Genomic DNA, 12,730 nt, shown 5'->3' with positions numbered 1-12,730 from the left:
GGGTGTGGGTTTTTTTAAATGAAACAGTATTTCAGTAATGGCTTCAGTGGGATTTTTTAATTCTTTTGCTCTATTTAGAGGGTTTTTTTAAACCCATTTCAATTCCAGTGAAAATGTCTCTGATCTGATAAAGGAGATGAAGTCACTGCATAGGCTTACTATTTTATTTCCATAAGGTTTGAAAGTTTTGTTCCCTGCAGTGTTTTGGAGCCCAGGAGTATTCATCTGTTTTGTAAAAGGAAAGTTCTATGGAGCAACATTTGGTCACTGTTGTCTGAATTTCATTATTCTGTTCTCCAGACTAGCAGAGGGGAAAAGTGCAAGTTAGCTGGGTCACAGTCTGAAATGTGAGAGCAGTCAACTTTTTCTGAAGTTTATGGGAATGAAAGGAAATTTAATACTGTTCAAAAGAGAGATTTAAAGTTGCATCGTGTGAAAACAATTGGCGAAGTTTAATCCTGAGGTCTTGGGTTATTTGGTAACTTACATGACCATTTGTCAGCCTGCAAAAGATGAAGTTGGCTTTGCCCCTGCTAACAGTTGGCCTCTGTTTTGGAGTGGTATTGCAATGCCAAAGGAACAAATACGAGTTATATTGGGTTTATGGACCACTACTAGTTCTATTCTTTATCCTTTCAGCTCATGACATGTCAGCTTGTCTCCTCTGGGTTGCCAGTGCAGATCTCCCACTGATCTCAGCAACACGTGCTGACAAGCCTTTCATGTAGAAGGGACTACAGAGCCTGACAACTTCTTAGACTTTTAAAATGCTGAATATATATCCATAATTTAACCTTTACCTCTCAGACCGCTTCAGGACACATATGTTTCATTGTACGTGGAATAAAAGCGATGGGACCCTGGGACGTAACTGAATACTTAGTATTTTGTAATGTTTCTAGTGTATCATTTATGCTAAAGGATGTTGATTAAAACATTCTTTACATTAGTTTCTATGGAGTAAATTAAACTGAAAATCTACAGAGCTTTAAATGCATAACAACTAGAGATGTTTTCCAGAGTGTTCCATTACAAATTCCATCAAATAACCCTTAGCAAAATACCTTACTGTTAAAAAATTCTCTTAAAAGGTAGCCTGCACCTCCCCATGTCATCTCCTTCTCCTACCCCTGATCTATCCTCTCCAGTTCTGGCACCCGCATCAGCACCTTCTGTGTTTGGCCATCACTCAAGGTCTCTCTACAGAGATTTAAAATAATGTTAATCATTATTAAAGGTGGGGAAGGGAACAATGTCAAAATACAGATAGCTTGGTTTTGAAGGCCATTTCATACGCTTTTAAATACTGTTTTGAGGGAGTTGAGTGCCGCAAGAAGACTAACTTTTAAAAGATCTTTGAGGTTTGCATAGGTACCAGGTATCACTGACCCATGCAGCTGGCAGGAGGGCTGGAGCTTGGGGAATAAGACCACATACATAGCACAAACATCCTTGCTTCTAGTTCTGGGTTAAATATTCCCAGTTGCCCAGTGGTGCCCGAGTGCCCTGGTGCGTCCACCCTGGGGTCTTCAGAACACGAGTTCTGAGCTGGGCGAGGACTGAGCTGCTCCCGTCAGGCCACTGCACACTCACCTGGGCTCCACAGCAGAGCACATGGGTTTGTGCACAGGGTTGTGGTGTGTAGCTGCCGTGGAACTGGACAAGACATGGTTTAATCCATCCAACTCAGGTTTGCAATGACTGATGAGCTGCTTCCCCTTTGTTTCTTAGTGTGATTCATTTATAAGTTGCTTATACTGGCTCTGAAAACAGGGGGTTATGTCCTTTTTTTCTCCAGTCAGTGCTTCATGGCTTCAGCGTTCCTTGCAACAGATGATCACTGCAGTGATCACTGCTGTGAAGTGCATGAGTGAGGCAATCCTGTGTGCTATTGCTACTACAAACACTGCAGTTGCTATGTTCTTTGCAGATGTTCTTTACTTTAACACAGCTGTACATATTACAACATCTTTTAGTAGGACAAACCTACACAACTGAGGCTACGTGGCCAAAACCCCAGCCACTCTCAGGCAGCCCTGAAGGAGCCACCACAGCCAAGGAGAGCCAGGGAAGCAACTGTCTCGCCCTTCTCCCATGGGCACTTTCCGGGGACATTACAAAAACCGCATTGTCTGCCTTTTCTTCATGCTCACCTGATCATACAGTAACTCCTCAGACACCCGTGTTGGAGTTCCACAAAGGGATTTTTAGTCAATGCTGAAAGCATGGACCAGAGGAAGGATTGCAGATGTTGGTTTGCTTAAATATCTTGAAGTCTTGTGGTCCCACACAGTACTACAAAAGATAAAAGAAATCTAGAGGGGGAAAAAATATTATGTACGGAGAAGATGGCAAACTGGAAATGGTGAAGGAGACTGAAGAGGAGGAGAAGCTGGAAACAAAGGAAGGAAAAAAGATAGGAGGAGAAAGTCCAAAAGTTAAGATGAAAGAAAGATCCAGTATGAAAGCACAATTTTGCAGGAATTAGTGCATAGTGAGAGGAATCTGTAGCACTTCCCTGGATCTAAAAAAAATTCCTATGAAACACCCACAGGCTATATGCTGTTTAGCATCAACTTACTTGGAAATGGCAGAAAAAATCAGTCGTTTGTTATTTATATACGAGCTGAGGTATATTCTGTACCTTCTTCCTACCACACAGGACGTTTAACATACATGCACGGGGGCATTCAGCTACTTAGTGGGTTTTCAAGGCCTGTATATAAAATTGAAAAATGCAGCTCAGCTGCTTTTTATAAGGCATCTACAATAATCAGTTCAAAGTAGAACATACAGTAGCTGCTTAAAGATTGACTTTGATTCCCTCTATGACAGAGACCTTACCAGTACAGCCTGGGTATTTGAAACCACTAATGTCTAGTTTAGGTTTTGTTGCTGTTTAATTTGCATGGATCAATTCCATTTCTTCTTTTTTTTTTTTTTCTGTGAAAGCAGAAAAATAAAATGTCTTACCTTGCTAGTGCTGCCGTAAATGTTATCAACAGTAAATGCTTGAAATGTTGCCAGAAGCTCTGCTGTCCCACCTGCTACTGCGAGCGAGATACTAATTAAGAGCCCTGTATATGTAGCACATTTTCACTTGCAATTTTGTTTTGCAATAAAGTAAAAAATAAATGGCTTTAATTTACACTAAACATTTTTCTCAATCAAAATAAAATGTACAAAAATTAGGAAGCTTATCCTGAAAATACAGAAGCAAGAAAGATTAGCTTTTTTAAAATATCTCCCTGATTTTCTCAACGCAAAACAATGTGCCGAAGCAAACAAGTATGTGCAGCATCACAAATCACGATCCATCTTCACTGGGGTGGACTCACGGAGGAGAGCAGCCCCAGCTCTGCACGCCCCACCAGCCCCCAGTGCAAGTCCTGGCCCTGCCTCAGCCCTGGCTCACGAAGCCAGCACCACGGCTCTGCGGCGTGCATGCGCGGCTCTGCGGGTCAGTGTCTTCGTCACTCTCACCACATACAGATTTTAATAGTGTGCACACACACAAAAGCCTAAAATGCCAGTAACTTGCATCCAACAGCACGTTCCTATTAACAGAGGGAGTTATAAACTAGCCGGGTGTGCTGCTGAAACACAGACACAGCTTCATGCCCTGTAGATTCCCTTTACTTCCACCGGGGCACCTCTGGCCACATTCTGCCATATTTCTTGCTGTGTTGTGATTCTATTGACTAATATCAGAATCCCAGAATGTATTTTTAAGCAAGATACAAACAGCACAAGTAATGATACCTGGCAGCTTTGTGTCCTTTATCCTTTAATGCATGCACCTCCAAAATCTCCCACCACCCATCCAGCATCCGTTGTGACTCCAATATACCGAGTTCCCCACCTCCCCTCTCCCTCCTCGCCCCGAAGGTGCTGCTGTGGCTGGTGCTGAGCTGCAGTGCCTGCACACACACAAACACCGGCCAAGGGCAGAGCAGGCAGAGGCTGAGGTCACACCACAACTTCTCCCTGAGGAAAATAAGCAGAAGGAGTAAACAAACAAAAAAACACAAAAAACCCGAAGCTTTCCAGCAGATCCTTCTGCAGCTGACTGCTGACGTTGCTCTGGGGCTAAAGAGCATCCCTTTTCACGGGTGCAAGTACCAGCTCCTGAGTTTGGAGGGCTCATGGGATCATGGAAAATAAACAGGACATTAACAACAGTGAGAGGGGACAGGATGAGCCAGACCTCCTTTGCCATGAGCCAGACCTCTGAGAGCTCTGCCCCGCCTGCTAAGCGAGGAGGGGGCGAACAGAGCCAGTTCCGGGCTCGCTGCAGCACCGCAAGAAGCACCAGTACCTCACGCCTTTCTTTTGAACAACTAATGATGAAACAAATAGTTCCACTGGCACAAGAGACGACAGTACTGGGTTTCCTATGGGTGTGTGGTTTAGGCATGCAGTCCCGTGTGGATTCACTGATGTCGAGGAAGGGCTGAACCCCCAGAGCCACTGTTCTTCGGTGAAGGTCTCACCAGGGCTGCTCACTCTGCCATTCTGCTGCAAAGTGCCATTAAACCGACAGGATTTTAACATCTTTGCGAACTCACATCTATATCCAATTTGAAATATGTCAACAGGTTTTCCGGTGTCACCTAGAAGAGACAAGCAAAGGTGAGGTGATCGCATGGGACTCTAAGAAATCAGGCTAAAAAATTCACAAGAGCGCTGTGCAGGCAGGCGTGATACCTATGCATTGCCCATTAAGAAGTTAAAACTTGGGAAAGTAAGTTCCCTTTGACTGCAGGAAGTCTGAGGGAATCTCTGATAACTGAGTTTTAGCTTGAACACTGAAAACCAGAGTGTTTTGAGAACGTTTAACAGAATGTTTTTAATTTTTAATAAGCTAGTTGGTTAAATAACACAGGCTGAGGGTGGCCATCCTGCGTTAGGAAATCTGTCCTTAAGGTATCCAAACTTCCTGACTTCTCTACTTTCCTTGTAACCTAACGTTTCAGCTTCCACAAAAGCAACAATTTTATCAGCAGGACACTTAAAGCTAAGAACCGGTAAGCACGGGGTACACTCTGACCTTCTGAACTCGGTAGGAGCTCGTGTGCTCCTGAAAAAGGCAGTCAGGACCTAACTGGGCCACATCCATCTTAGCATTCTAATAAATTCTAATTTAGCTATTTAAAATAACACCTACATACTAATTAACTTCCTCAGCCTAAGCTGCATATAACCAATGCTTTCATTTTGCTTTGTAGGCAGCTACGCTTCACCCTGAAACATGCAGGCATCTAGAACGGGACAGGACTGTCATTTAAATGTGGGGTTTTATTCTGTCATCCAAGTGGTCGGACTCTCAAACAGTTCAAAATTCTTACAAAGGGAGAAACACCTCTGAACTGTTGCTGAGCCAAATTAAACCCCAGCATTGTTTAAAAATCACATTCTTTCATTCTGTGCCATGGATTGTAAGAGCTGAGCATCTGATTACTGCCCTCATAAAACTTCTCCTTTGAGGCTGACTATAATTACAGAGTATTTTAACGCTTTTATCTTTGGGCAGGGTAGATTTGTAGTCTGTCTCCTGTTTCATCCAGTTGTGCATGGTCAGAAGGGAAAAATACAGAAAACTTTCTCCTTCCTTTCATTCTGGAGGAGTGTGTAGCATTAGCACAGCCAAAACCAGACCACAGCGGTACATTCAGTTCAGGGAGGGAGCAACATCAGTGACCTGAGCAGGGAAATGCTTACAGGCATGCTTGCCTTGGAACTCAGTAAAGCCTCTCTCCCTAAGGATCCTCGCAGGCAGGTGACCCCAAAGGAGAAGGCAAAGCCCCACGTGCTGCTCCCCCTTGTCAGTGCTTCCAACTTCTGCTGCCTTGATGCCGAACAGCCAGATTAGGCACCTTCCTCCGAGCGAGTCACCCCCCAGCTCGCAGCACCATCCAGGGGTAGACCTGTTTCTCGTTCCCATAGCAGCCATCTCCAGCGTTTTAACCCGCACTTACCAGATTTATTCTGCAAAACTGGATCCTGCCCCACCTTGCTCATGGCTCCTACCAGCAGCCCAAGCCTTGCTGCTGCCAGGAACAACTGCCCAAGTCATCCTTCATGGAAGTGCTGGAGCTGATCATTTCTGAAGGGATCCCAGCCTCGCCATGGGAGGTTAACGGCACTGTGAAGGGACACACATGACTGGGAATTTTGTGCCAGAAACAACACAAGCACTCTGCTTGCGAACTTCCTAAACTCCTCCGCTTCCCTCCAGCTCCCCCTGTTCTCCCAGGAGCAGTGGATAAACACGGAGTCAAATGATTCAAAGCTTTGCATACTCGCTCACTGTGACACAGGACTTTCTTTGCCCACTCACTCCCTCTACAACTTACCTTTTTTTTAACCTTCCTTTCTGCTGTGCATGCAAGGAGGTTCACTGGGACCTGAAAGAGCTGGGGAACAACCCTGTGGATTCTCCGATGCAGGGAGCTGCACACCACGGTGGGAGCCACAGCATATCTGAAAGTCACCCTGAGGCACCTGAACTGGCACCTCAAGGGAGCAGAGCATGGAAGGTTTTTAATAGACACTCCAGAATGGCTTTTGTAAAGGGGGTGAGGGAGCTGAATGGATCCAGAGTTGGTGAAATGCCTTTCCAAGCAATGCCATGGTGTTAAATACAGCCAAACTCCTCTAAAATTTATCCCATCCTGGCTGCTTCTAGGGATGGATAGAAAGCTCAAAATTATGGCAAAATAAATGTGCCACGGGCAGGTTTTCTTCACCAGCCTTTGCCTTGCTGTAGTTTCACTGGTGAAGTGCACAGTGTTGCTGCTCTGTCCAGGAGCCAGTGGGATGCTGGGAGACATTCCCAGCGCCCAGCCCCTGTTGTGCTGAGGTTTGTTTACCAAGATGATGCAAATTATAACCCATACCATCTAAAATGGGAGGATGGATATTTAATAACGACTTCAGAGGCCATACAAATCCATCCTAACGGATATGGCTTTGGCTCCTATCACACACTGTCACACAAGCCTGGATGAATTTCAAATCTGGACTGTTATGCATCACTAGGATTCCTCATCCTAATTAAAACTTATTTTTTCCCTATAACCAAGCTGCATGTGAGTATAACTGAGTGTTTAGCCACAGAGGAAAATGTGAATTTACAGAATTAAAGTGCAGGTGGGATGCTGTGAGCAGCAGGTTCTGAACTGGCATGTACAGCCATGTCCTATAATGGGGAATAGGGCTGTTATTTTTGTTAATTCTGGCTTGTAATCACAACCTGCAAAAACAAAGTCAGTAAAACCAAAGCCATCACTGTTTTGAAGCTTTTGCCCCTTTCAGTTTCCATATATACCACTACACTCCGCCCAACCTCCACCCCAGCGCCAGCTCTTGATCCTGTCTTGTTCTTGCCATGCTTCCCTGACCCTGGTCCTTCACCCACACTCCTTGGGCCCAGCCTAGCCCTGCTCCCAGTTTCTGGGGTCTTCCCAGAACCTTCCAGAGCCTCCCAGAGCTGGGGAGTGCGAGGAAATACTAAGGGAAGGGAAGCTCTTCTGAAGGTGGGAAAAGTGCAGAGACACCAGGACATGCTGGCGGCCCCATGTGCCTGGACAGCGTAAGGTAATGTTGAGAGGAAAATAGAGAACTGGTTTATTTGATTTGATAATTGGTTTATTGCATTTGCAGCCACTTTCCCCACTTGAGCCTGGGCATAGCTGTCAGTGCTGTGATAGAAACGTGCTGAATAACACATGCTCTTCACTGCAAAGCTGAGGGAACAGATTCTTTCCAATGGTAACTGGAAATCTTGCCCAAAACTCTATACGCTGAAGATCTGGGGATTAGACTTTGGATTTATCACATGGAAATACCCCGCAAAACCCAGCACTATGCAGCATCTTCCTGAATTGCTCTAGCCAGTCTCAAAGTGACCTTTGGTTTACCAGGCTGGGTTTCAGCATATGCTTGGGAGATGATGCTTATGGAACAGCTTGGCAGCCTGTGGCCTCGCTAAGGACTTCAAAGATGCGGTAATTTTGAGTTGTGAACGAACACCTGGATTATAGATGAAATCACGCCAGAGTGAGGTGTAGCAAGACCCTGGGTCCACTGGAGACGGATGCCCCGAGGCTCTTTAGCATTGCTACCATCTACAGAGAAACAGTCCACCTTCCACAGGTGGAGCAGTAGGATCTGAACAGGATTTCAGAGCTTTTCTGCCTCTGGCACAAGGGTTCAGCCCCTGGTGCAGGTGCTCACTGACACCAGCTAGGAAAACCATCACCCTGGGCGCTGGGAGTCACCCCGGCTGCTGCTGCTGCTCAATAACCTGGCTTCTGGCAATGGCTCCTCTGCAAGACCCACCAGACTGGGACAAGAAATCACCGAGTGGCAGTTTGGTGGCTGGGCTGATCTCCACTTTGTACGGCTGTGGTTATTTTTGTCGGTGAGCTCTTGTGATGTATTTTCATTTGTGCAGTGGAAATTGCATGCAGAAATGAAATATTACATTACGTAAACTTGGGGTAAAGATTAAAACACATACAACTAGCGAGACATCTGGATCTAATTGGGCTCTTCCGGGACAGGAGTCTTATAGCTTTAGCCTGAAGAGAAGCAAAGGAAGAGCAGCCATAATTTTTCATGCAAATATCCATCTGCGTAGAGGGGCTGAGTCTTTGCAAACACCTCCATTGCCACGTCTTTGGCAAACGCGGCCCATTAAGTGCTGTACGGGCCGACCGTGCTTCCCTGTTGTTGCACAGAGTCACTGACTTGGAAGGAATCCACTACAATACAGCCCAGGGGTAAAAGTGAATTTCCTGAGAAAATTATGACTAACTGAACCTTGGCGTGTAGAACGGAAGTCTCCCGTGCTCAGAGCTGTACCAGTTATCCTTAACCACCAGCCACTTTTCCTTCATTTGCTGTATATTCAGAGACCTGCCGGCACACAGGCAGCTGCTGAGAGCTACGTCCCTGCTCAGTGACCCAGCAAGCGAATCCACACGGGCTTCCCCAGGAGCAGTCTTTTGCTTGTGACTACCTCCCTCTCCTGTGCAAGGCTCCAAATCCCATGAGATGAACAGGCAAGGGCTGCAGAGGCACAAATTGTTTGTCGTGGGGGAAGGGTATCGACAGGGGGGAACAGTTCAGGCCCTACTTCGCAGCACTTCCAGGTACAGCAGAAAGGAACAGCTGGAGAAACTGTAACTGTAAGCTATGAGAGCACAGGAAGCTTTGCAACTCATCCTGAAGATGCTGAAATAAGTAGGAAGTGCCAAGAGAGGAGAGCTGCACCCCACGATAGAGCTGTTAGCACCATCATGGGCAAGAGAGCAGTTTTTAGGACACAATTTAACTGAAAAGTGCTCATGGTTCCATTAGAAAGACCTCAGGGCTGACCTTTTTTAAAAAGAGGCCAACCATAAACTACAAGGTCACTTGTTCATGCAGTGCTCAAAAGGCAAATAAGAGCAGCCAAATTGTTTTTCCCCACTAATCCCAGCTTTCTGGTTTAGTGCTTTGCAGCCAACGGTGAGGAAAGCCTCCCAGACCCCACTCTGCCAAGCAAAGTGCCGGCACAGGACCACGGCACAGAAAACACGGCTCTCCCAGATGGAGGCACAAGCTTTCCCTGGGTCAGCAGCTGCCACACCACCGGGCAATGATGCTGCGCACACCCGCGCTCACACCCACACCGACAGCTGAGCAGCCGTTTGCAGAATGCACGCAGCAGCTTGGCACAGCCTGCCTGCGGGCAGCAGTGTTTCCTACCTCGGCTTTTAGCCTTTGTTATAATCTCCTTTTTCCTCTTTACCCTGAGACTGATCTAGATCATTCTATTGAGTAGCTATCAGGGTGCTAACACAATTTACAGAAGTCATTATTTGTGATTCTCGTTGTTTTTCATAATCAAATCAGACTGAAGCTCTATAGTGCAAATGTAAATTCTTTTGTCTCTTGAAAGTATTTTATAGTCACCTATCTACATTGTTTTCAACTTTGTTATTAGCCAACTGAGAGATCAAATGTTTCCGTACCACATACGTCCCTACAGAAGCTGTCAAGTAGATTTAGGCTTGGCCTTTCAAGTGCTCAGAAGAAAGGAGACTCCCCAGATTAATTTGGAAGCTTCCTTGCTGACTGCATCTGCCCTTTCCGGGCCACGTGGCTCATGCTTCCAGACCAATTCATTTGGCCAAAGTCACAGCAGCATCCGTGCTAATGATGCCTGACACACAGTATGGAAATGGAGTCCTTCATTACAGCCCCAAATGCTCCAAACATTGTCTCCACTAAAACACCTACAAACCTCCCCTGCAGATTAAAATGGAAGAGTTGAGCCAGCTCCGTGCTGCAGAGCAGCAGCAAGGAGGAGGTGTTTTTGTCATAGCCCAGCACCAAGTACCATCAGGGAACAAGGGCTTCTACTAGAGAACTGGAATCTCTATTTGCCAGTTAAAATGTTGGGGGAAAATCAGGCAGGTTTCACAGCAGTGATCCGCATGAATAAAAAAAGTGGCAGAGGAATCCTACGCTGCCCACGAGCTGGGCCAGGGAAAGGGGATGGAGCAGAGATCTGACAGCAGCAGTGAAAAGCTGCAGGTTTGATCCCATGTCCCTGATGCTTCTCTGCTACAAGTGCCACTATGGCAGGAGCGGGGCTACAGTGCCCCACAAGGCAGCACAAAAGGGGGACACACGGTTGCTGCCACCCAGAGAAAGGCTATAAGCAAGGATTTACAAGTGAGAGGCTCCAGGTTTCATTGCCAACCTCCAGATCCAGACAGGCATCTTTTTTGACAGAGGAGATCAAAGTCAAACAGAGCACCCGGCTCACGTGCGGATATACCTGGATTACATAATTTCACTTCGATACAAATATAGGCTGGGCCATATTTAACTGCCTTTTGTCAGGTCAGATGTGCAACTCAGGTTTGATTTAGGGGTTTTTCCCCCCTTTCTCCCCTTAACGCACACACCACAGAGTTTATTGGGATTTTTGGATCTCTGTAGTTGTATTTTATTAAGTGACGTGGCACGGCTTGCTCCGAGTAAGGCTTTTGTGCTCCCTGGGAGCGGCCCCCGCCTGCTGCTCTCTGCACCTGTACTTTCCCCCAGGAAGTTTTCCTTTTGCTCAGCAGATTGTAAGGAGGAGGAATCAGTGGCTCCAGAGTGGCCGTGGGGGGGGGGGAAGAGGTGCAGAAGTGAGTCCCATGGGAGCACGGCCAAGCGGGCAGAGCGCTGCACCGGCACACAGCAGTTTTGGTGACGGCTGTTGGCCACTCAGCATTTTCAACACATGGGTTTTGGAGACTGGCCTTCTGCATCTGGTTTTTGTGAAGAGCTCACCACCACGTGCTAGGGTGGAAACTGGTCCGGCTCCACACACATGGGTTGTTTGGACTTGGTTTTTCCTTTTTTGCCCGGAGTGGGAGAAACCCATGTGCCACTGCTGCTGTTTTCCACCGTAAATGGAACTTGTTGTTGCTACGGTTTGTGGCCAAACCCTGAGCACAAGCATTGCTTCCTCAAAGGACACAAGAGTTTATTCACATGATCTCCTGGTATCGTGCGCTGCTGACCTGGATCCATCCAACAGAGGCCATGGCTGGTCCAAAAGCAGAGCACAGGGTGGAGAGGGCTGCGGTGGAAGTGGCACAGCTGCAGCTTTCCCCCAGGACCGCGTGCGTCTCCGTGCATCCCTGGAGTGAGTGGTGCAGGAGCTCTGATGACATCCAGCACCAGGGCTCAGGCAGACCAGCAGCAACAGGCTGTGAGATTTTTTTTATTTTTTTTTTTTATATGCCCCACACCAAAGTAGCTCTGCCAGCAAAACTGTTAGCGCAGACTGAGCAGAGAAGTCTGCCTCACAGAAGAGACACCTCTCCTCTGTGTGGAAGACTGATAAAGAACCTTCTGTCAGCACATCTACACCTACCTGGTCCTGGTTAGGCTGAGGGAGGGATGTTTCATACTCCTGGAAAACAAAGCTGTTCCCTCAGGGCTGCCCAGGGATCCAGCCTGAACTTCAGCTGCACGGGCAGCGTCTCCACAGCAAGGCCCCGCACTGCTGAGCCCAGCCAGGGCAGAGGGTGAGATGGGGCACAGGTGTCGCAGGGATCTGGGTGACAAAGGCAAGCAAACCTAAAGGGGAAAGTCACCAAAACTCATTCCCACTAATGTGACTACTTTTATTAACATAGCTTAAGCCATAACAGCCTAGAGATGGAGGGAGTAAACCAACATCTTGTGGATTCGCCTGGAGTTGTCTTCCAGGGTCTGCCCCCCATTGCTGGAGGGTGTCACCTCCATGGATGAGGGGCACAAAGTCAGCCACGTGGCACGCATGAGCACATCTAGTCCTCTCCAGGGCAACGCCAGCCAGTCAGGCCAGGAGCAGGAACGCAGCTCCTCCAAGGGGATGGCTTCCAGAAAAAGGGCAGGAAGATGCAGCTGCAGAGACATGCATCTGTTTCCAAAGTGACCCTCTCTGTGCCCCTGGGTAAGGTATTGCACATTAACGCCTGCAAATCTGATTATTCCAAGGATCTTACTATCCATGTTCAACCAAACAAGAGCTCATCAAATTCATTCTTCAAAAGAGAGCCTATCACGATGCAAGAGAATAAAAGAGCACTGAACACTAACTGCAGCCCATATCACTTTAATATCCTGCAACGCTTGCTATTGCTCATTTCTGTGTGGAGGGTTTGTTGTGGGTTTTTTCTTCTACAGAAGGCAAATC

The sequence above is a fragment of the Falco peregrinus genome, chromosome 10 (genome assembly GCF_023634155.1).
Source record: "Falco peregrinus isolate bFalPer1 chromosome 10, bFalPer1.pri, whole genome shotgun sequence".
In the NCBI taxonomy this organism is placed as follows: domain Eukaryota; kingdom Metazoa; phylum Chordata; class Aves; order Falconiformes; family Falconidae; genus Falco; species Falco peregrinus.
The sequence above is the reverse complement of the archived record's forward strand: the minus strand, read 5'-3'. Positions refer to the sequence as shown.